Source organism: Oryzias latipes, chromosome 20 (genome assembly GCF_002234675.1).
Source record: "Oryzias latipes chromosome 20, ASM223467v1".
In the NCBI taxonomy this organism is placed as follows: Eukaryota; Metazoa; Chordata; class Actinopteri; order Beloniformes; family Adrianichthyidae; genus Oryzias; species Oryzias latipes.
Window position 1 is genome coordinate 19,156,239 of NC_019878.2, and position 23,441 is coordinate 19,179,679.

Below are 23,441 nucleotides of genomic sequence, written 5' to 3' on the forward strand. Positions count from 1 at the left end.
AGCTGACGTGTGATGTCTAACACACAGAGACAAGCCTGCTTCTCTCACCCACTCACATACTGTGGCACTGTGCCTTAAAGGGTAGAAGAGCAGGCCAACTGGGACCACATGATGCAGTCAAAGTGTTAGGCTGTATGATAAAATGTTGCTGGATGCTCTTTCTCTTAAAGATCCACTCCAGTGAGAATGTTAACATGTTCTTGTAGCATTTTTCTCATGAAGGAGGACATAAAAAATTTTTATTAAGCTCAATATTGCATTTCGGAGTATTTCTTCAATCAAATTATTGTAAAGGGGCAAACGGAAAAATTGCATTAGGAAAAAAAGCTTTATTGTTAAATAAAAAATATGGAGAGCAGGCTGCAAGCTCCCTGCTTCACCCCATTCTGATGCATCCACTTGTAAACGACTCCATCCATGTACATCTTCATTTTTTGTCCCACTGATAATGTAAGCAAGGGGGTTTTAGGAGATGTGAGAGAGCGTGTAAAAATATGAGTGATGGGAAGGGGGGTTTGCTACATACCAACAATCCACACCTCAAAGGCAAATTTCTAATGAACTTCTGCTGCTCTGCAGAAACTATGTCCTAAAAAGTTTTTTTTTTTTTTTTACCAGTGTGTCGCAGCCCACTTAGTGTTCTGTGAAAGATGGTCAGGTGTGCCGTGGAATGTTTTTTTGACACGTGTTAAAACAAAGGGATGCGAGTTTGCTGCGTGAATCCCGTTTGATGTGACTGGGCAAATGATGTGAAAAAATGAAATACAAATATAATGAAGTTCAGAGACGTGAGTTTGTCCGGCATCAGCACCACTGCAGTTAAACTCCCATGATGCATTAGGTTCATTGATGTGATGGCATATTACAGTGGGGGAAAACCACTACCTTGGCAAATTTGAACAAATTCAGTTGAAAATTATTATTGAAAACTATCACAACTTTTAGGAAATACAGCTGCAACTTTTAATTTTTTGTGCCTCGATTAATACAAAAAATGCACACAATATTGTGGAGAGACTGTTCATCAATGCATACTATGGAGTTTGTCTTTTTTTTTTTTTTATTAAAGTGCACCTTGGCTCAAAAAAGGTTGAAAAACACTGCCCTAAAAAACAATTTAGGTTATTGGATTTTGGATTAAAACAACATAATCATAATTAAATTACCACCAGGAACGCTTTTACAATAAATTAAAATATAATCAGAGTGAGACTTTAAGGAGAACAGATGCCCGACTTGGACCCTTATAATTAATCTCAATGCAAAAGTTCCTTTTGAGAATCTTTAAAATTAAGCAAGATAATTAAATAAATATACGTTTTATATGATTAAAAATCACCCTTATATTACGTCCATGTTCTTTTTCATTTTAACCCTAAATAACCCTTAATATCAAATTTGATAAATGAATTTTTGAGACCCCTGTGTCATTTGCATGATCAAAGCTTTCCTTAAAAACTTCCATGTTTTTGCCCTGTAGTTCATCATCAATCCACTAGGGGCAGTAGTGTTTTTCCTGGTCATTTCAAAGAGGCTGCTTTCATGCAATCTCTAAAACACTTCTGGAAAGAAACATTTTGCTAATTTTCAAAACTTTATGGCAGGAATAATTAATCTGTTATCAACATTTCTTTTAATTAACTTCTAGCGTTTTTAACTGAATGGACATTTGTTCATAATTAATGATAGACTTGTACCTTTTTAAAATTGTGTATCAAATTTGAGTCAGTGGGTAAATATCGTGATTTTTCCTAATCCATGATGTCAATATTTTTTGATTCGTAAACTTACATTGTTGTGAGAAAAGTATTAAATTCACATATCATGATTGATACTGTTTATATCTGTATCAATGTTGTTCCTGCAGAACTACGCATGATATTACCTTACCAGCTTTAAATGTCAATTAAAAACATACTTTTTTGAAGGGCTTTTGATGCTCAGTAGTCAATGGCATTTTATTTTATCTATTTTTTGCATTCTTATTTATCTTTTATGTATTTTATTACTTTGTAATTTTATGCTGTTTTTGACTTTGTGCTCAATAGCCTAATTTTAAATTTTCCTTTGCCTTCCTTTAGTTGTTATGCACTTTGGCACACCTAAAGGAGTTGTAAAGTGCTATATAAATAAAGCTTCATTCATTCATTCATTCATTCAACTTGTAAAAAAGGATATTACAGCTTTTTTTGTGGATTCTATAAGAGAGTTTCAAAAAATCTTATTTAAAAACAGGGAATTATGAGTTGACTCTTTGATGTAGTGGGGCTTAGAGGGTTAAAACAATGCAGCCTCAAATAAAGAAAATGTAACTTGTGTCACCAAATCAGACATAAAACATATAATAAAATTAAATCATGGTGAGAACTGGATCACATTGTTCCTGTAATTTATATTTAACATGACAAAAATAAAAATTTACGCTTTAGCTGAGAAAGAGTAAAAAAAAAGAAAGAAAGAAAACTGTGGTATCTAACACTGAGTCACTGCATTACAGATGTATCTGAATGTCAGTGCTTATGTGTCAAAATTCCCCAGTCTTCAAAATTGCACATCATCCTTAACAAACACAGAGGGCCGCCTTTGCCAAACCCAACCCATAATCAGAGCAGCTCCTCCAAACCAGAAACTGCATTATGTGGTCCAAAACAACCTGCCTTGCTGCACGTTTTACCGTCAGCGTTCAGACCAACAAATAACCCCCCCCCACCACCACCACCACCGCCACTTTCAGAGGAATGTTATTCTCTCCTTGCAGCAGTTGAGTAAATGATGACCTTCTCAGTTGAAAGACAACATGCACTCGCTTATGAACACCGGGGTCTGACGAGGAGCAGGGCGTCCCAGTGTTTGCAGTTACTACGCCGCTGCCTCATTTCTTGAGGAATGCATTCCACTGCCCCCTGCTATTACTGTCCCATAACTACGTAGTTTCATACAAAGCCCATTTGTGTGCAATAAAACAAAAGCACTCACATTACATGACTTTACAACAAACAGGGTTGTACAAAGTGGAGCCTTAGACTATAAGACATCATATATATCATGTAAAAGCTATCAGATAGAATATCATCCGATGCATTCACGTGCAACTGATTTGCATATGCAAAAGATGTTTTATGTTTAAATGAAATATCCTTAACTCAAAACTATTCAGCTTTGCTTTTAAAAAAGTTGAAAATTCAGGAAAAATTATAAAAATGTGCAAGAATAGGTGGCAAATTAAGATCTTTTTTGAACCTAATAAAGTCATACTATTTATTTGGTTAAATCAAAACATCCTAAATGGGAAAAGAAAACCCTGAATAATTTTTTTTATACAACTGGAAAAATTCAGGCATGAAGGGGTTAATTAAATAGCAGTGAACTGTAGACGTGCATGTATTTGCCCACTCTTCTGCATCATGTGCTTATTCAAAAGAGTAGCTTGTTATTCACAGCAGACCAAGACAATCAGATTCTTTTGCCCTTTTCTTATCACTTTATTTTCCTCCGCCCACGCTGCACACTGGAGCTGCCCTGCCGCGGCTTAGAGCGAATGGGAAAGTTGGCGGGTTGTCCAGTGAAACTTACAGCTGATCCAACAGATACGTTTCAGTCTAAGGTGACACAACGCAATGCAGCATGACCACATTTTCTAACACATACAAGTATGTATGCGAGCAAACAGATTGATTCACAAAAACCCTCTGAGGTATCGTCTCAGTTCCAATCTGGCTTTGAGGTATGAGGAATAAAAACCCAACCTTTCACATATTCCTAAAATGAAACGCCCAGCTGATTCCCGACACAAAGACAGGAGCAGAAAATCAACTGAACTTCTGCTTGAGTCTGGGGCTCAACAGCAAAACACTGAGGCCTTTGTGTTAAAAATGGTTCTTTCTGACTGCAGATGATTGCCGCTCTCAGTTTGTTTTAGGGTCAAAATGTCATCACAAAGGTCAAATTAATAAACTTCTACATAAATTAGAGTTAGAGTTTATACGATGAGTGGACTCCACAGAGACTTTGTTGTTAAAACCACTAAGAGTTTAAGTCTTTATGAGTTAGACAACAGTTTGGAACAAAAAAGACATTAAAAGCATATAAATAAAAAAGAACAGCAGTTAATCTCTTTGTTTAAAGAGTTTTTAGAGCATCACATTGGAACATTTTTGACAGGCCTTAATTTGATCTTTAAGAAAGGTAAGATATAAGAAAAATAGTGAAGGACACTGACAAAACCCACAGACAAAAGCTGCCACTATAAAAATGTGGAACCTGCTGTCCTTTATTTATTGTAGTTTTAGTAAAGCGGGTAACATTTTTGCATTCATGCGACGGAAAATAACTTTTATGTCATCATTTATGAGATCCCCTTAAATTTACTTCATTTGAATTTAGTTACCAAAAAAATTAGGCTTTCAATTGATTTTTTTCTGTCATATTCTGCCTTCGTGCTGCTTATAGTGACTCTAATGCTTAAGAGACCATCACAGGATCTGTGTCTGCTCAAACCTGCAGGAACCCAGAGCTCCATGGGATTTTCATAGAGTGCAGTTTACCTTTTAATCAAGCTGTGCAAGGTATTTGCACAGTACTTAAGTGAGCGTGTGTGATTGGATACACTGAGTTTTCCAGACTTCCCGCTCTGACAAAGCTATATAAACAAAACAGACAACAGATGAGTTACATGCATGTGGTCCAGTTTGTGTTTGTAGGGATCAGTTCAGGGAATAATGAGGAGCAAGGGTGGAGAGGAAGGATGGGAGTTAAAATATTAGAAGAGCAGAGCAGTTTTAAATAGATAATTACTGTAAAAGTCCTAAATGCAACTGATTTCCCCGCCCATCCACACTACCAGTATAAGTCATTCTGTGATATTTAGATATCCTCAAATTAACTAAAGTGGAAAATCAATCTTATTATAAAAGCCCGCTGTGCAGACTTTTATTCTTTCTGTTTTGTGCTGCTTGGATTTTTCCTCCCATGTCTAATAAACATGACCAAAACTAATCAAAAGCTTCTAAATGCCCTGCATTTTCCTGACACCAGGGGGTGCTCTAGAGCAAAATCCACTCATCTTATGCCAATTGAGAGGAAATGTGTTTGTGTGAGCTTGAAACAGAGAAAATAAGCAGCTTGTGTGTTTCTATTACTCCTCTGTCGTGCACTGTTAGACAGACTCTACGCTATTTTCTCAGTAACATATTAACTGGGCCACTAAGGGGCAGTGCGTGTGTGTGTGTGTGTGTGCATGTGTGTGTGTGTGTGGTTCAGAGTAAATCTTTGGCAGTAAACTCCAGCAGTGTATGCACTTTATTAACTCATGACCAGAGCAGGTGCAAGTCAACCCAGCCACCACCGGGGCAGATGTTTGATGGTTTCCCTTGACAACAGTCGCTGGGCCAACCGGGAAACTAGTGGTGTCCTGATGGGGAGGGACGGGGAGATGCTTAGAATAGCTGCAGGTGGGAGGAGGACATCCACCCGGGAGTCAGGGAGGAAGGTTTATTTACCTCTCCCCCCATCTGGGGGAACTTTATTTGAAAAGAGGCTCACTCAGAACAAAATTATACTTTTGGTGTTTGGACATGTTCTTGTAGCTTTTTGTGATGATGGAGAACAAATTTTAGAAAATTTAGCTTGAAATAGCATTTCTGAGTATTTCTGTATTCAAATCTTCGTGAATAAGGAGCAGAAGAAAAAAATACCTTTTTCCTCCTCCTAGCTGGCACCTGGCTCAAAACTTTACGGCTAGATAGCTTCAACATTGCTCGCCATTTTTGTTGCACTGCTAATGCGAGTTTGGTGTTGTGAGGAGCTGTAAGCTAGCAGAAGAGAGTGAAAAACAAAGGGATTATGGGAAATGAAGGCATGCTTACTTTGCGTTAACAGTACCGTCGACGACTCAGAGGCGAATTTCTAACGAACTATTGCAGCTCTGCAGAAATTATGATAAATTAGAACAAAAAATGATCTTTAGAACAAATTAGGCCTAAATTGTTTAAGCTAAGTTAAATAAATAAAAAAGATCACCAGAAATTGTTGGAAAATTTAGTTTTTATAAAATGTGTGCTTTAGGGAAGCAAACTGTTTGTCAAACGTAGACTTTTATTATAAAAGAGATCTGATCTTTTAGGACTAATCTGTGCTGCTTCAAAAGAGCTCCTGCTGAGGGATCTCCTGATAACTATGTGATAGAAATCACATCTGCCTGTGGAAATCACAGCAATAAAGTAGTTTTAGAAATAAACAACTCAAAGCTTCTGCTAACTTACGACAAAAAGGTTTGAGAAAAGATGCAATAACATTTAGATGTAGCACATTTTCCCATGGATTCACTAATGCAACACCCCCAAGCAAATCAAAGTAATTGGTGTTGCATGCTGCAGTGAGTTAACTATGCGTTTAACTGCACATGGCTTCCATTTAAATATGTCTTCAGTGGGCTAGCGCCCTCAAGTTTATTAAAAAAGGGATTGCTTCTCGATTGAGTCGCCTCATAAACGATAAGCAGCTTAAGTCCCAGTCAATCGAGAGTTCCTCACTGCCTCCACCGCACCTCTTATCTCCCTTTTACCCGGCATGCTACTGCAGACTAATCAGCGGCAGGTTTGTAACTACCTGACACTGCAAGAGTGGAAAACAGAATTCTAGACTTTGTGGGAATAATAATAATTAAAAAAAAAAGCTTTTCTGCATCAGGTATTGTTTTAACATATATGCCAAATCAGCTCAACAGCACTTTGGATTCAAGCAACCAAAGAATAGAGCTCTGTGTGTGCTGCAGAGCAGATGAAGTAGAGTGGCAGCCAGGGGTCCTCCTTTGGAGAGGCAAATGCTGCTGAGCAGATAAGTGATGCAGGTGGCAGTGGGATATGAACTGGGCCCCGTGGAGGGGAAGCCACTCTGAGATTCTGAGAACACTGCCGTCTTTGTCGCAGTCTATCTGAGAAAAACCTGCTGTCCATGTGTTGCATGTGACTGTGTGCTCCTGTTTCAATGTGCGGGTGCCAATCGGTGAAGGGTGTGGACTGGATACAAGTTCTCTGGCGCTGTGGAACAGATGATGTTTGGACGTAAAAAGCTGGCGAAAATACCTTTTTGTGCATTTGTATGCAGAAAATGCAACATTTAAGTTTGTGTGTTTGACTTGCTGACAAACAATAGCTATCATCCTGATATAATGCAAAAACAGCTCCACATCCTGATATAGCAAATTTCTTGGTGTGATCATAGGAATGCAGGTTGTCTACTTTGAGTGGAAGTGAGAAGCGGACTAACAGAAGCTGTACTGTTGTGAGGCTGCAGCAAATGAAATGCTGCAGCTTTCCCATGAAAGAGGAGGAGCAAAAGTCTGTTCCTGCAAGGTTTAATAGCTTTAGCACAAAGCAGCCATAAAGCACAAGGAAGTATCAGGTCATGGGAAGCAGCTAAAATGTGGCTGATTTTATTTTACAGAATAGTTACTGTACTTTAAAAAAGATTATTTTGTATTTACTAACATTAAATCCGTTTTTCACCTTGATGCTAAATATCTAAGAGCTCAAATGAGGAGGGTGATGTCAATTTGCATTGGAATGTCAGAAAAATCCAGATTTTTAGCACTGTATTGTAAGATGCATTCATCTTAAACAAATTATCTATGCAGTCCAGCTGCATTGAGGGTAACGTCAATCCAAATCAAAGAAAGGAAGCTTTTTTCTGGTTGTTTGTAAGTGAAGAGATGGATACAAAAATGCAGGAATGATTGAGAATTGGTTTAAATTTCAAGAAAAACCACTGTGCTGCAACTGTTGGCTGAGAAAGTCATGATCCTTAAGCAACACAGCAAGAAACAAAAGTTCCAAGTAAAGTTATTTCCCTGTTGTGTATTTTTATTGTTTGTATGTTTTGTAATATCAGGCGTTTAAACATCCTTCAACCTGTAATTCCAACGTCTAATTTAGCATTTGTACACAAAGATTAATTACAATCAGCTCCTTTTTTGCATTAACTTCAAATTACAGAAAAGCATGTCTAAAAATGTGTATGATTTTTCTCTGCTACGCATTTTTTTGTTCTCTTTTTCAGGTCAGAAAAATACAAAACAACTTTTACACCAACGTCCAAAATGGTTTTCAATTCTGCAATAGATAAGACATGATTTGGAGTGTTTTTTTAACAAATGCAAACTTTTCTTTTGCAAAATACATCGTTTGATTGATAAAAAAACAAATCTTTTTTGTTGCTTTTTGTACGATGCTTTCCTAAGAGGAGAGGCAAACCGTCCGTATGGAAGTCTGGGACCTGAAGAATGAAGAGGGGAGAAGTTGCTGATTGCTTTTTGCTTTTTGTGCAATGTGCATCTCATTTTTCCATCAACGTTTGCAAATTCTGACATGAATGCAAACCTTCATGTCAAATTGACTTGTTTTAAACTCTGGATTTGTTAGATGCTTTTTAAATGTGGGTTAAAAAAAAACAAACCTTTATAATGTTTACATCTTTAGCATTTGAGATTGAAAAAGCCAAATTGTTGGATCAGCATCCTCATCTGCCAGCTAATTTTTTCACTGTCTTCAAAATTTCATATTCTTATAACAGTAAGCTTTAAGCGCACTAAATGCAACAAAAATGTTATCTAATGTTGCACAAAGGCAGCATGTGCTGCTGAATATGTTAATCATTTGTAAAATGTTGCCAATTTTAGTTTTATAGCTGCAGCTGATCTTTGGTGTATGAAAAAAACAAATAAAAACTGCATGTCTGAAAACAGTCAAGGCAGCTGCAAAGACATAAAGGCTATGTGATATGAAAAGAGGAAAATGCTTTAAGTCTGGCCAGACACTCCTGGTGCCCAAGACTTACGATTGGCTGCAGATGACATCACACTAAAAACCAGCACCTCCCATCAGTTCTGAAGCATCCCAGTGATGTAATGCAGGACGAGCCATAATAAACACAAAGTAAAACTCCTCTTTTATTGCCCTCCCCAATTCCCTTTTCCTCCTTTCTTCTCCATTTAACTTCAGTCCTTCAAGTGGATTCAGATCAAATCTCTCCACACCTGGTGGTTTGTGAGATTTTCACTTATACCCAGAGCTATTCAGCTGCTAACAAAAAGACAGAGACGTGTCTTAATCCTGTCTGTGTCCTCCAGTTGTAATTAAAGAAATCCTGCAACTCATTCACACATGCTGTGAATAGAGACACCAAAACCCAGGTGAGTATCGCTCAAATTCTAATCATATTTGCTTTGGAGAGAGATTACCTCTTTAATACTATCAATAAAAATAAAAAAAACTAAGTCACCAGTAGGAATAAACACTGAAAGTTTGTGCAGACGTCTAATTTACGAGATATTCAGCCAATTTCCTTTTTTTTTTTTGGCAGCATCTGTTTTTTCCTCACAATTTGTGGGAATTTGTGTTTGTTTCGTGTGTTCTCTGCAAACATCAAAAGCTCAAGCGGATTAGTGAGGAGGACTCTGATCAAAGCGAAACTCAGCTTAGTGGGACCCGCTGTGTATCACATGACCCCCGACAGAAGTGATACAGTACATGTCTGAGAGCCGCGGTCCACCGACCCACAGCACAGCAACGGTGAAACGCTTGTCAAAGGGGACGTCTTCAGGTGTTTTTCTGTTTCTCTCTCCTCAAGAAGACAGGTTCTGGTCAGGGTGAAAATGAAATGAAAAGAAAAGCTGGAAAGCAGGGCAGCAACACTCAGAATAAGTGCCATCATCAAGACTCAAGAGCGCAGCTGTCAGCTGCTTCTTTAGAAACTGCAACTGATAATAGTCCAGACTGCGCTGTAATTCCTTCCCTGTTGACATAATTACCTCTTCTGTTTCTGATATTACAAGAACATTATATGCAAAAAAACTGAACAACATTGTCTTAAAGGTTGTTGTGCTGCCCCCAGGTGGATAAAAAGTCACCCAACTGGACTGAAATCAACTAAAAGTCAAAATAGTTTATGTCTTCAAAGATCCACTCCTATGAAAGTCATGTTTTTAGGGTTTTAACATGTTCTTGTTTCTGAGGATAGAAGACATACAGACCAAAAGTTTGGACACACCTTCCCATTCATTTGAATGAGAAGGTGTGTCCAAACTTTTGCTTTGTACTGTTTATCAAGAAATGTAATCTTAAAATTGCATTTCTGAGCATTTCTTATTCAAACTGTTGTAAATCAGGAGCAGAGAAAAAAAACCTAGTCAGAAACTGAGCTTATTTGTGACGCAGAATACACCCTGCGTGGGCCACAACCTCCACACTCTGGGCTCTCAACAACTAGGATGGGAAGGGGGGCGGGGTTGTTCAGCATCAACAGTCCCGCCCGCAACTCAGAGGTGAATTTCAGATGAACAACTGATACACTATAAATACTATATCCAAGAATGATGACAGTTGTTATTATTATTATTAATTTTTGGCTAAAAACATCATAATCATAATGAAAAGACAGCTGCTTCTAAAACAGAACAAAATATGATTGTAGTGGGACTTTATTTATCATAAAAAGATGCAACGTGACTTATGTTTAAAATGTTAGTATAACCTTTTTTTTAAACCTGAGATAACCTTGGATTAAAAATTACAATTAGGATGAAGTCTGGCTTGATTGGGGGTCACTTCTGTAGTCTGCAGTCAGGCCCCTTTGGCTTCTTCTCATAACTTGCTGATTGACTGTTGGCTTGACGGTGGAACAGACCAGCAGAAATTGGGAAGAGTATCCTTCCCTCCACTTCATTATGTGCACAGTGAGATGGTAATTCTGCGATGGCGCTGTGGCTAACCACCATCATCCTCTGCCTAATGGCTTTAGCATGTGCCCAGCAGTCCATAGGCTCCTGCTTGTCTCACGTCTCAAGAGAGCTGAAAATGAAGCCGGGCATTGTTGCAGGGCTGCCGGGAAGGAAACACTTGCATGTGAAGGGAAAACATGACGGGAAGGAAACTTCGAAACAAAGTGCTGAGGAAAGGTGATGAAGGGCACAGGAGTGGGAACTGTGCCAGCTCGTTTGTTGACAGCTTGTTTCCTCGTCTCTCTGCTGCATTAAAGTCAAACGAAAACGCTTTTCTGGGGCCTTCAGTTTTGGCTTAAACTGCAACAGAAATATGTGAAACTGGAAAACTAAATGAGACCGATAGGAAGGTCAATTTCCCCCACAGACCTTTCATAGAGATAATAATAGACTTGAAGGCTTATTGATTAGCTGACTGTTTTATAAAGAATAGCTGTGAATTAGAAGGAGTGACGATTTAGATTTTCATCTAAACAATAAAAAAACAAAAATTACTCTGCTGAAAATTGTGCTTTAGGAGTTTTTAAAACGTTCTTGTGGTGTTTTTCTGATGATGGAGGACATGTATTAAGAAAATTAAGCTTAAAATTTGGGCTTCTGAGTTTATCTAAATTTAAATCATTGTGAATCAGGAGCTGATGAAAAAATGCTGTATGAAAAAGAGACAGGGACCACAAGCTCCCTGTTCCAAGCTCCCTGCAACACGAACGGGGAAGGGGGCGGGGTTGCTCCACACCAAAGATCCCGCTCACAACTCTGGAGAAAATTAGCCAGAATCAAACTTTAAAAAGTCCATTTATCACTGCACCAAAACTATGGACAGTGGTTCCAAATAACATTTTTTGCTTGTTTTCTAGAAAAAAAAATATTTAGAATCTTTCCTTTCTGTCTTTAACTCTTTTTGTGCTTTTTAACAGCTAATCTAAAATGTGTCAACTGTGTCTTTTCAGGAAAATCCTTCACACTGTCTCCATCTTTAGCCACATTGAAATTGTTCTGTGCCTGAACACTGTTTTGGGTATTTATTTTAATCCAAAAAGCTGAATTTTATTGTAAATCCAAGAGATTAAGATGTGTCTTTCTAGGGACACGTCAGAAAAAAAAACCCAAAAAAGTACTGAAAACTTAGTTTGTGATCACCGTGAAAGCTGAGTTGTGGATGTAAATGTGACCAACATTTACTTACAAAAAGGAATCAAAGAAATAAATAAGAAAGGTTTGGATAAAATTCCTTTTCCTGCCACCATAAGCTGCATTTAACATGAGAGACGTCAGGTTTATCCTAGGCAGCGGACCCTGTCACGCTTGTAATAACAACACACATCAAAGATAATGATTACATTACATTTATCCCAGGGGCGCTGTTTAAATATTGCATCCTCGGAACTCTATTTCTAAACGTTCGCATTTATTTATCAGTCAAAGCAGGACACAGTCATTCTAACATGTAGAGGAAGGACAGGTTTCCCCGAAGCTCCAGAGCTCAGACAGCAGCAGCTCCAAGAATATCCCGGTTTAATAGAAACATCCTGCTCCTGTCAGAGGCTTTACAACAGGTTTTAGAGATGGGACTATCCTAATATGACTATATGAGTGTGCACTGGGTTTGTCAGTCAATGGGGTAATTATAAAATCATGCCAGGGTAATTACTTTAATAGCAAAAACACCAATGATTAAAAAAAATTAGACATTTTATGAGCTAGGGCAAGACACCGCTGGGTTTTAGCAGGCAGAGAACAAGTCTCATCCATATTTATTGGGATTAGCCACCTTTAAGACTCAAATTTAGATTTCTCTTAATTAATCTTTCGTGAGGATGAAAAAGCTCAAGTGAGTTATACACTTCCAGGCGTGACATGTAAGGACTTTTTCAGGTTGTCATTTAAAGTTATATTCATCTGAAAAAGTTTTTTTCCTCCAAAAAAAATCTTCTTTTGACACTTCTGTAATTTAAATCTTTCTCAGAGACCAGGAACTTTCGATAAAAACCCAACCTTTTCCTTTTGTTATCATCTGTGTATAAAGTGTGTTCGTCACCAGACACAAACAACCCCCGGTGACTTCTTCTGTGTTGAGGAAGGAACAATTCGAACAGAATTCTTCTGGGAGTGGACGGAAAAACTGGAATGTTTAAACTTAGAGAAAAGAGCGGTGAGTTATGGGACAGTGTTTCTTTTTAATAAAGATCTTAATAGGAGGAGGTGGGCAAACAAGAGTTCATAATTATACAGAGGCAGTTGTAAAGTTCAACAATGTGCAATTAAACATTGATTAATTTTTCACATTCCTCTGCAAAAATCCATGTCATTCCATCCATGTCATCATTAATGTATCTTTGTTTTTGCTTTTAGTCTTTATAAATAAAGTTTGATTTGAATACGTTTTTATTAACATTTTCAGACTAAGCCAGCTCTAATTTGTAACTCACTGAAACTTTTTGTCATTTTTGCCGATTCACTTTTCTTTGTAGGTCCACTAACATGTTAATAAAACAATAGCTATGAGAAATTTCCAACAGTTAACAGATTCAAACTTCAGGTTTTGTCAAATATTGAGGTTCAGCAGTAAGCTTAACAAACTGAAGTAGAAATGAACTTTTCCATAAAATTTGCCCACTTTACATTTGAGGAAACACACCAGGTTTCAGGGCTACCAAGAGATTTTCTACCACACGTGAAATACCAAATAAAAATGTAACAACTGAAGAAAAAGTGCTAATTAAAAGTGTAATACAGATTGTTTAAATTTTAAAAATGTTCAAATCCAATGAAAACTATTATGAAAAAAAGAAATTTTAAATTTGAAATAGTCTAAAAAAAACCTCCTAAACTAGTTTAAAAAAAGTTTTCATGTGGCACCAAAAATGTAAAAACATCAGATATAAAAGTCTCAGAAGCAAAAAAAAAATGCAGACTAAGTCAAAATTTAAAAAATTTAAATTAAAAAAATCAATTAATGGGCTTTTAAAGCAGTTGTAATTCTTGCCTATTTTTGAACCCGCTGTGTTTTTGGCAAAGGAATTGCTTTTCTAATCTGTTAAAAAGATAGAAAATCTCCTTATCTGATAAGATCTGCTGCTCCCTGCTAGTTTAGAAAATTCAGAATCTAGCAGCCACAGGCGACCTGGACCACATAATCTGAGAGAATTTTGCTTAACAAATTTATATGTTATATGTTCAAGACACACGTAAAAATCAAAAACTTTAAAATAGGGAATTACACACCCAACAGTTTTAACCATATTTTAAATATGAAAGCAAGGTTCACATGAGAACCAGGTTTTAGTTTCATTTTCTAGTCATGGTTCAAATGTACGACTGAGTTTTAGGGCTTCCACTAAATAAAATAACATAAACCAAATGTGTAAGAAAAAACTTGTCAAGAGGAAAAAAGTCTAAATTTTGCCTAAATATAGTTGAACAATTACTTTTAAAAAGTCAACATTGTACAAGAATTACGTCGTAAAAAAAGTCAATGTATAGATTTAAAAGGAAAAAAGTCATCCTGTTTTAAATGTAAATATGGAATTAAATTAAAAATAAAGTTTTACAAAAAAAGTTAAGCTGATTTTGCATGATTCTTGAGGGCTGTGTGCTCTCCATCTGATTTTTTTCTGATAAATCAAACAAGTGATGTTTGATTGTCTTTGGTGACACATTTTAAAAGATAAATGCAACATTTTATTTTCAAAAAGTGCAACCATTTCCTTGTAAAAGTATGAATTTTTGAATTAGACCTTTCTGGCTTTACTCTAGTAAATTCTTTATTTTGTTTGGGGGTCATAATTGTATGCCTTCTTTCTTGTAAAATGTTGACTTTTTTCTCAGAATTTTTCAACTTTACTATCAAATGTTTGCTTTTTTCTTAAAATGTTTTAACTTTTTTTCTTATAAATGAGTTTGTTTTTCTCCTTTTATGGTGGCCCTCATACTCTGTCCTATAATGAGTGTTTTTGTTAAGAAAGCTGGATTACCTAGCAAAGATCCTCACAGGCATGAGAAGATCAACTTTGTTAGGTTTTCACAAAATAGGATGGGAGTGTTTTTGTAGGAAGGTTTCATGTTGAAACACACAAGAAGTATTAAGAGAAATGTTCCCACAAGTAAGCTATAGCAGAGATTGAAAAACAAAAAATCAGAGATCAGAAGCACAGTTTTTAACTAAAGTTGTGGGGATCTCCACTATTGAGGTGTTTAATCATATCCATCACTCAACCACCAAAAAACCAAAGTTCTGTAGAGAGGTTAGATCAAACCTCAGAGGGATCTGGCATATGATGCTTCAGGGCCTTGTGAAGGATGACAGTTTGAACAGCGTGTTAGAAAAACACCTGGTCCTCCCCCTGCCCTCAACACCTCATAACCCCATGACAGCCTCACACTGCCACGCCATATGCCATCGGTCCAGGTGTGTTTCCACCACACTCCCCGTGGCGGCCTTCAGCCTGTATCAGCTATCACGTTTGGCTACTGCTTGATCTCCTGCACAGCTTCAGAAATGATGAGTTCTATGTAAAAAATTGATGCAACAAACTGGTCCAGGGTGCAAAACAAGTGATCCTGTTCTATCTATTATTATTAAGAGTTTCCACTCGGAAGCCTATGTGAGGCAATCCCAAGGTCACCAAAGCAAAGTAAAAAACTGTCAAAAAGCCCTAAATGAGCAGTGAAAGGTGAAATGAGGGGGCTCTGGAAGGGGAGCAAAAGCACAAAGACAATTATCTTCTTCACAACTGCTCTTTCGGTGGCTACGGGTGAAAAACGGGCACATCTGTACGGGGCACGCTGTTTGCCTGCATAAAATTTGGTGCAAAATTGTTAATGCACATTTTTTTATGTGTATGACGCGGGCAACAGGTTGTAGTAAACATTTATACAATGAAAAAGGGTAAGTAATGGTGAAGAAGGTGAGACGTGCGAGAGGTGTGTCGTTTAAGTATTTAATTTTTTAACCGCCCAGTGCACTGTTCAGGGAGCCTGTTAGTGCTGTTTAAGTGATAAGCTCCTTATGCGGCCATTGCACCCTCCTTGCTTGCAACCCCATTGTTAGAATTTAGGAAATTAGACAATCAGAGCGTAATTTGTCCTACGGGGATTTACTGTCACAAGCATATCCTGTGCGAGCAGCATTTGGGTGTGGTCAGTAAGGAGCCACACATTACTCGTGTGGCGCAAGGACACTGCAACAGCATCACCTGAAAGTCATAAGTTCCGTCACTAGCCTTGCTATTACCTCATGATACATTTACCAGACGCACAGCAATGGTACGCTCCATTTTCATGACAGGGCCACACGAGTCTCAAGGGAACTGCCAGACACACCTGCGCTCATCTCTACGACCCTCCAAGGGCCCCGACAACCCACAAACCTGCAGCACCCGTACAGTTGCATGTGACTGACATTTCATTTCTTCTTCTGTTTTTTTTTTTTTTGCTGGATGACTAAACTTCAATAAGATGTGAAGGACAGACATTGTATTGCCGTAACAAAAGTAATAAAACTTTGGGAGCAGAAAAAAAAAACTTTTGTACATGTGAACCTTGCTAAACAGAAAAAGTGAGGGTTGTGGGATATTTAACAATCTTGTGTAAAACTGAATAATTTTATTATATTTTTCTTAAAACTGAATCCTGTCATAACAAGAACGGATATTTTACAGCAAGTTTGACACCTAAAAGTGATAACAGAGACTTTTCCATTTATTACACTCGCAGAGCAGCCTTTTCCAGATGCAAATATACTGAGCAATGGAAAAATTTAACGGAATTCCACTCTAATGAGGCTGGAGCGATCCAAACGGGCTGTAAAATATCTAAAGTTTAGGTTTAAACTAAGTCAAATACTGTATTTTCGTTGGTCTTGATTTGTGCAGTACACAAGTAAATACAATCAAAGTTAAGCTTTTTTCTTTTTTTTTTTCCTTTTTTTCTTGCTTTCACAACAACTGAGCCTAAAAGGATTCAAGTGACACTGATGTTCACTTAGAAGTGAGGAATGCAGAATCTTTCCGGTGGGAAAAACCTGGCATTAGATCCATACACCAAACAGGAGCAAATTATAGTAAATCACATCCACTTTGATGCTACAACACCCCCCCCCCCCCCCCTTTCTGTGATCTTACAGACCTGGAAAAGTTCAGAAGGTGAAGTAAAAGTTCACGTTAGCTGGTTGGTTTTGATCTTAAGTAATTAATATGACGGCGAAAAAAATTGACCTGGCTGTTTTCAGCTTCATCCTCTCACAGTCTGACCCTCACTACCCTCCTCTCCATCAGTTTAATTAGACGCAGCCAAACACACATTAGTTGAAATCCCCCCATCCCTGCTACCGGCTTTTTTTTCTCCTTCCCCTTCAAGAATTGAAAGCTTGGCCGCAATTCAAGGCGCCAACAAAAAAACAACAGCTATGCAAAAACAAGCAGCTTTGAGAGCCAGGGGGAGCCTACCAGCGCAGTAATCTGAAAACTCGGTGAAAATGAAAATGCATCCAACAGAAGCAATAAGTTTTACATGGATCTATTTAATGATGTTTTTGCGGGAAAAAAACATCTGGGATATCTTTAAAGCAGGGAACGAGTACATGTGATGCAGCTACTCACCCTGAGGTCTTTCAGTAACGCAGTATGTCCTCACAGAAGAAAAAGCCGCAGTCCCTTTCGGCAGAAACAACAAACTGCTCCCTGCAGTCCCCAAAACTTTTCGCTCTGTCCTGGCAGATCTGCTCTGATCCCCCCTCCCGCCCTACCTCCTTCACTCTCGGCTCAGCACTTCCTGGGCTGCTGTTTATGCTCCAATCAGACCTTCCAAGAAACTAACCCTTCCGCTTCTCTCTCAGCCAACTGCCATTGTTTGACCTGTCCCACATAAAAGTCTGTGTGCATGTGTGTTCTCTTGACTGATGCCTTTTAATGTCTTGCTATTGAGTTTTCAAAAAGCAGACTAAAGCAGAAAGAGAACATATGATGTGAGGGAGACTGAAGGAAAACACGTGACTGAGGCTTCCTGCTCCAGTGTTTTACAGGACAAATATACATTTTTAAGGCATGAGGATATATGGGGCTGGGGGTGTGTCTGAAACTCTTTCCCTAAATCCAACAGCTTGCTGTTACACTGCAATGAGACTCAGCCTTCATAGCTGCCGCAAAGGCTCAGGGCTCCTCACCACAGCGGCTTACTCATCGTCTGCCAAACGTTCTGGCCTTGATACAAGAACCCCTGCTCCCAAAGCCCCCCATTCCCGCTAAGCTGACCAAACACATGCAGACTTTTTCTTTTGTAAAGTAGAGATACTATGTGAGGGTGCAGGGCAGCAAGGTGAGGGAGTTAGAGGAGGACAGCTGACAGCAGCACACTGAGCTTTTTATTGCTGCTCCATCATCACAAGAAGGTAACACCTTCATGGGTCGTAGAGGTGTTCATAGGAGCCTGAGCTCTTAAAAACAAAAAAAAGTGTCAAGCAGGAAAAGCAAACGTGTCCTTCAGTCCAACAAAAACCCTTCTGTTGATCTGATAAAGTGGCATACTGCATTTGAACAGGATCCGTACCCATTCACCCATCCATCCACTCACCTCACCATCCATTAGTCCTGTTTATTCCTGTGCAGGGTCACAGGGGCTGAGCTACCTCAGGGCAGAGGCAGGACACACCCTGAATAAGTTGGTTGAAATGCATTTAATGTATTTTTATATTGTATAAGTGGTATTTTTTACCATAGTTTGGCCAGGGGTGGGACTCATACTCAGGTGCAACTTTTGTGTTATTTTTTAAATAAATAGGCACACATGAACCGGTATGTTATTTTTCCACTAACAACCGCCAGGAGGCATTTTAGGTGTGTGTATCAGTATTTACTACTGATCACAATGCAAAAGAAAAAGAAGCGCTGCTCAGTCCGATCAGTGGGTGGAGTCCAAAATGGAGGAGAATCGGATGATTCTTCTGTATCCTGTTCTCCTCCTGAACTTTATGATATTTTTCTTATTTGTTTGTGTACATAATAAAAAGGTCCTCTAATTTCAATTCTTGTTTTTATTTATTTTTTTCCTCCTCTGACTTATACAGGACAACAAGTCTTCAAACTGGGTCACAGAGAGACAGAAGTACCGCTGAAAGCGGCCGTCATTCAGACGCAGCTCCTTCAGTGGATGGTGAACCTCACCGTACTGGGAGAGTCTCTGAATGATCTCATGAACCCAGACATGGAGACGTGATCACCGATCCTTTTGTAGAACTCTTTAAAATAAATAAACCTGATCTTCATCCACGTCTTCCATGCCATGGAAATGACAGATACGGTCAATGTAGCGATGAGGCAGAAAACCTTAATTGAGTGTCTGGTTTATGAACACATTTTTTGGACAAGTATTGAGCAGCAATTTTGACACGAGTTAGATGTGAATTTGATGCGCAAATTGGGTTCAGTGTGAACACAGCATTATGCCAGGCTTGTCAATGCAGTTTGGTCAACATTTCCAGTAGGTAAAACTTGCTGCAACCTAAACTCCTTTTTACTGGCTTTATTGGAAAGCCTGAATGTCTCCCTGTCTCCCCCCCCAATCTGCTGTAGTAATTTCTCCTCTTTTCTGCTGCTGCCTTTCCTTGTTTCAGCTCTGAATGCAGGTCTTTCAGTCGTTCAGCTGGGGCACACACATAGATTGGGGTGCCTCTGTGCCAAGTGAACTCAGGAAACATTCATCTTGTTGTTTAGTCTGAGTACCATGTGTTACTGCAGGGAGGCCACTCTCCTTCACAGACCCTTCCTGTTGTATGCAGCAGGAACAAAAAACTTTACATTGACAGGCGTGATCTGAGCAGTGAAATGACTGAGGCTTTCTGTTCAGGAGCTGAGGGGAAAAAAATTAACAAAATAAGGCATCAAAGAAGGAATTTTTTTGTGAAAAGGGAGAAGGTGCGCTGCCAAAGCTTCTGAAAAGCTGGAGTTAAAGTTTTGCAGCCTTGTTTATTTCTCATGATACTTTTTCTATCTCAAAAGATGAAAGAAAAGGTGTTGCCTTGAGAAAAGATGGATGGAAAACGGCAATACAATGTGTGCTTTATTTGCATAGGTGTGCTCCGTATGTTCACACCTGTAGGTGTATTTTGAACTGGTGTGATGAAGAGCCTTCCTTCGCTTCCTGCTTCCAGAGCACGGTAAACAGAGCCAGCTTTGACTAAGCTCCAAGCGCTAATCCCTCTATTGCTGAAAAGACACCTTGACAATTGTGGAGGAAAAACAAAATAAATCAACACACCGGGGGATTTCGCAGCAACAGAGAAGGTGAGGATTTCACCCGGGGCTATTTAGTTTGGAGCCTATGCCTGTGTCAGTCACCAGCAGAGAAGCTGGAGACAAATCAAATACGTGTGAGTCTGCAAAGACGGGGGAAACAGCCAGCTTTTGAGTGACATAAAAATCCTACACTTGACTTGGTAGCTCTCAAGTGGGGCTTCAGTAAACGATGTTTGAGATTTTTTTGGGTTTAAAACGGCATGGGGTTAATAAGAATATGAAAACAACACAACAGCTCCTGAAGAATGCAGCTGAAATCCACATAAAATGAAATGAAAGTACATTAACTAAGCCCAAAAAATGTGTTAACCTAGTAGTGCATTGCTGTATTTAAACATCACAAACTTATCTCCGCTTGCAAGCACTAACCTCACGCTCCTAACCCGATGAAAAAGCTCCCTGAGCTCGCTGTCATCGCCAATTTTCAGACAGCACAACCGAAACAGATATTGATTAAATTAATTTATAAGAGCCTGGAGTAATGAGAATGCAAAGTGAGAGGTGTGAGATCACATGAGGGCTGAAAAAAATTCTTGTGGCACTATGAGGCCAGTCGGATCGTCCTGTGGAGTGAAACAATGAGGCATCGCTCATCCCAATGAGGCAGCTCACAGGGTCACATGACGCGTCGTGTCTTTGAGCCGCACATACACAAACAAATTGAGCTGACAGCGTGAGATGGAAGTTAGACATTTTCTCTCCCTCAGAAAACACGTGCATCACTCAGCGGCGAGGACGGGTCTGTTGATCCGTGTCCCCAAAGAAGTAAAAACAACCATGATTTAGTCACCAGCGGATTACAGATTGTTGAGGTGAATTAACCAATTTCACACCCAGATGTATGGAAATATTAACCGTTTTCCATGGGGGTATAATTTCAAAAGACATTTTTTTAAATGATTTGCTTATTTCCAGGTGTCATTAGATAAAGCTGTAGTTTCAGAAATGTCAGAGTGCATGATTATTGAGGCTGACAGGAAAAAGCTGTGCAATGCAGTGCAGCTAAGACTGGCAACTCAAACCACATAACCTCAAGAAAATACTTTGAATATACAAGACCAAAATTGAGATTTTTGTCTATAAAGTGAACAACACCTCAAAGAAACTGCAAAGCAAGGGAGTGCAGGGATGAAAAAAAAGCGAATTGTTTATAAAACCAGAAATCACTTTTTATTCCGTAAAGCAGCAAGCAGAATTCCTGTTCTTCTCAAGAAGGCGATTCCAGACACACTCGTTTTTTCTGGCAGATCTATACTGCATGAACCAAAGAAGACTTCTATATAAAAACTGTAAGAACTGTGTCAGAAAGGTGATGAAGTATTGTAATGCAAAGATTCTAATGAGGTGCTGAAAGTAAAATAAATAGCAAAACGAGAGTGAAAATAACCCATAAGTGTGCCCCAGCTGGTTCCACATCTGCATGCCTGTCCATATCCACCCCCTCAAAACTCTTTGAAGACATGCAAGTGCAGCAAAAATGCATCTACAGAAGGAAAAAAATGTCTCCCAAGTACACTTTGAACCTTGAAGAATTATTAGTCTTAATTTAAAGTGAAATAGGACAGCAAAGAATAAAGAGAATACATTATTTATCAGCTTCTGCATGTAATAAACCTAGAGTGGTCCAAAGTTTTGCTGCAGAATTACATTTGTCCCCCAAACATGTTAATATGCAAAACATGCCTGCAAGGGATTTGGAGATAAAGCAGTAATAAAAACATATAAAATAAGCAATTTGCTTATCTGTAAAAATGCTGGTTATTGGTACTCTGGAAAATGTTTCAACAATGAATAATTGATGAATACTGGTTGCATGTTATTTTGAAAGCTGTTTTTTCCCCCTGTACTTAACCAGTAATTTGTCCTGATGACTCCTATAAGACTTGTCTTCACGTCTTCAAGTCTGAGAGATTACAAGAAATCACATGACAAAAAGTTAAATGCAACGAAACATTTAAAGATTAGCCCCATTATAAATGCAAGAGAGGAGAGGAAAGTAAAGAAAACTCATTTCAGGAGAGAAGAACTTTTACACAGATTTAAATTTATGTTCGACATAAAGCCGTAAAATACATCTGGGATCACTGAATTTCAGTTCGTGCGTTTTAATGATGTTGAAGATTATAGGTCAATTACCTTTACAGTAATTAAGGGTGTTTTATGAAAAGAAAAATAAAGTACATTGAATGTTGTCCATTAAAGCATAAATCAACCGACCTGTTAGACTTGGGATTCTTCTTTGCATAACAAAAGTTGCAGATGCTGTGCTCCTGCTTGACAGGTTGTCCTATACAGGAAAGTCTTGTGTATTTTTTTCTAAATGAAGAAAAATTAAGTTTTATGGATTTTAAAGTGATGTATTTGCCTGAGTAGGAAGTAGAAGTAGGTTTGCAACTCATTTTGTTTGTCGGCACATCTATGATAGTATGAAACTATTAAAACACACACATAAAGATACGAATCCCTGCTTTGTGAAGTAATCACATTTGGGAGTCATCTTTGGATTTTTGCCCTGAATTGTCTTTTTCCACGGCCTTTCTGCTAAATCAAATGTTACGTAAGCAGTGATGTGAGATAAGCTCTTTAGATGCCTGTCAGAATTTCCTTACTTCTGCTGAGCATTTTGGAAAACTGTTGGCCAGTGAAGATTATGACAAGTTTGTCTGAGCATGACAGAGAAATGGCTTCTAAAAACAATAGATGTGACAGGATGATGATGATGAAATAACAACAAGGATCATATTTAGATTCCTTCAAAGCCGTTTTGAAAGGATGTTTATACTTTTAGTTGGATAAAGGGAATTTTAAACCTGCATATTCCACTTTAAAACTTAAAAATATGCAAACACATTTATTTAAAAATGCTGGACTTGAAATCAAGAGTCATAACAAATGACTTTTACAGGAATCACAGTTTTCTGAGAAGTGTTTAAACCTCCAACGCAGCCGAAATCCCCTCATGCTCCCTTCTAAAGCTCAAGCTAAAACGTTGCGTCAGTGTCATGATGGCTTCAGCTGCTGAGCTGAAACGCATGCCCGTCTCAGCAATGACTTCATCACAGCCAAACAGTAATATTCTGTTTCTGAAAAATCCCCGGATATCAGGGTGGGGGAGATTATTTGATCCTTGATTCCATAGTAAAGGCTCTAATGCTGAAGTCGCTCAGAGGAGCTGAACGGCTGCAAGACTCGGCTCAGTGTTTTAGGTTTAGGAGAAACCTGTCCCTACTGAACAAGCTGTGCTAGCAGGGATCAAACGAAGGCGTCAAATCAAACCCTCAAAAGCGCAAGAGAGGCAGAACCAGTCAAAGGAACTCCAGCCTGAAATCCCATTAACTGTACAGCTGGGGGCGCTAGCACACATGCCACGAGGTTAT

The 23,441-nt window shown here is 38.6% G+C and overlaps 1 protein-coding gene across 11 annotated transcripts in view; it reads right to left on the minus strand.

The window, feature by feature from the left end:
• kiaa1217 (KIAA1217 ortholog) overlaps nt 1-23,441 on the minus strand; it is a 115,315-nt gene that overhangs the window by 54,618 nt on the left and 37,256 nt on the right. The window contains exon 1 of one of the 11 annotated variants that reach the window (XM_023949989.1): nt 17,374-17,510. The exons of the other annotated variants lie outside the window; for them this stretch is intronic. The gene's annotated coding sequence lies outside the window, so the exon portion shown is untranslated. Of the gene's footprint in view, nt 1-17,373; nt 17,511-23,441 lie in introns of those variants that run through there. 11 annotated transcript variants of the gene reach the window in all.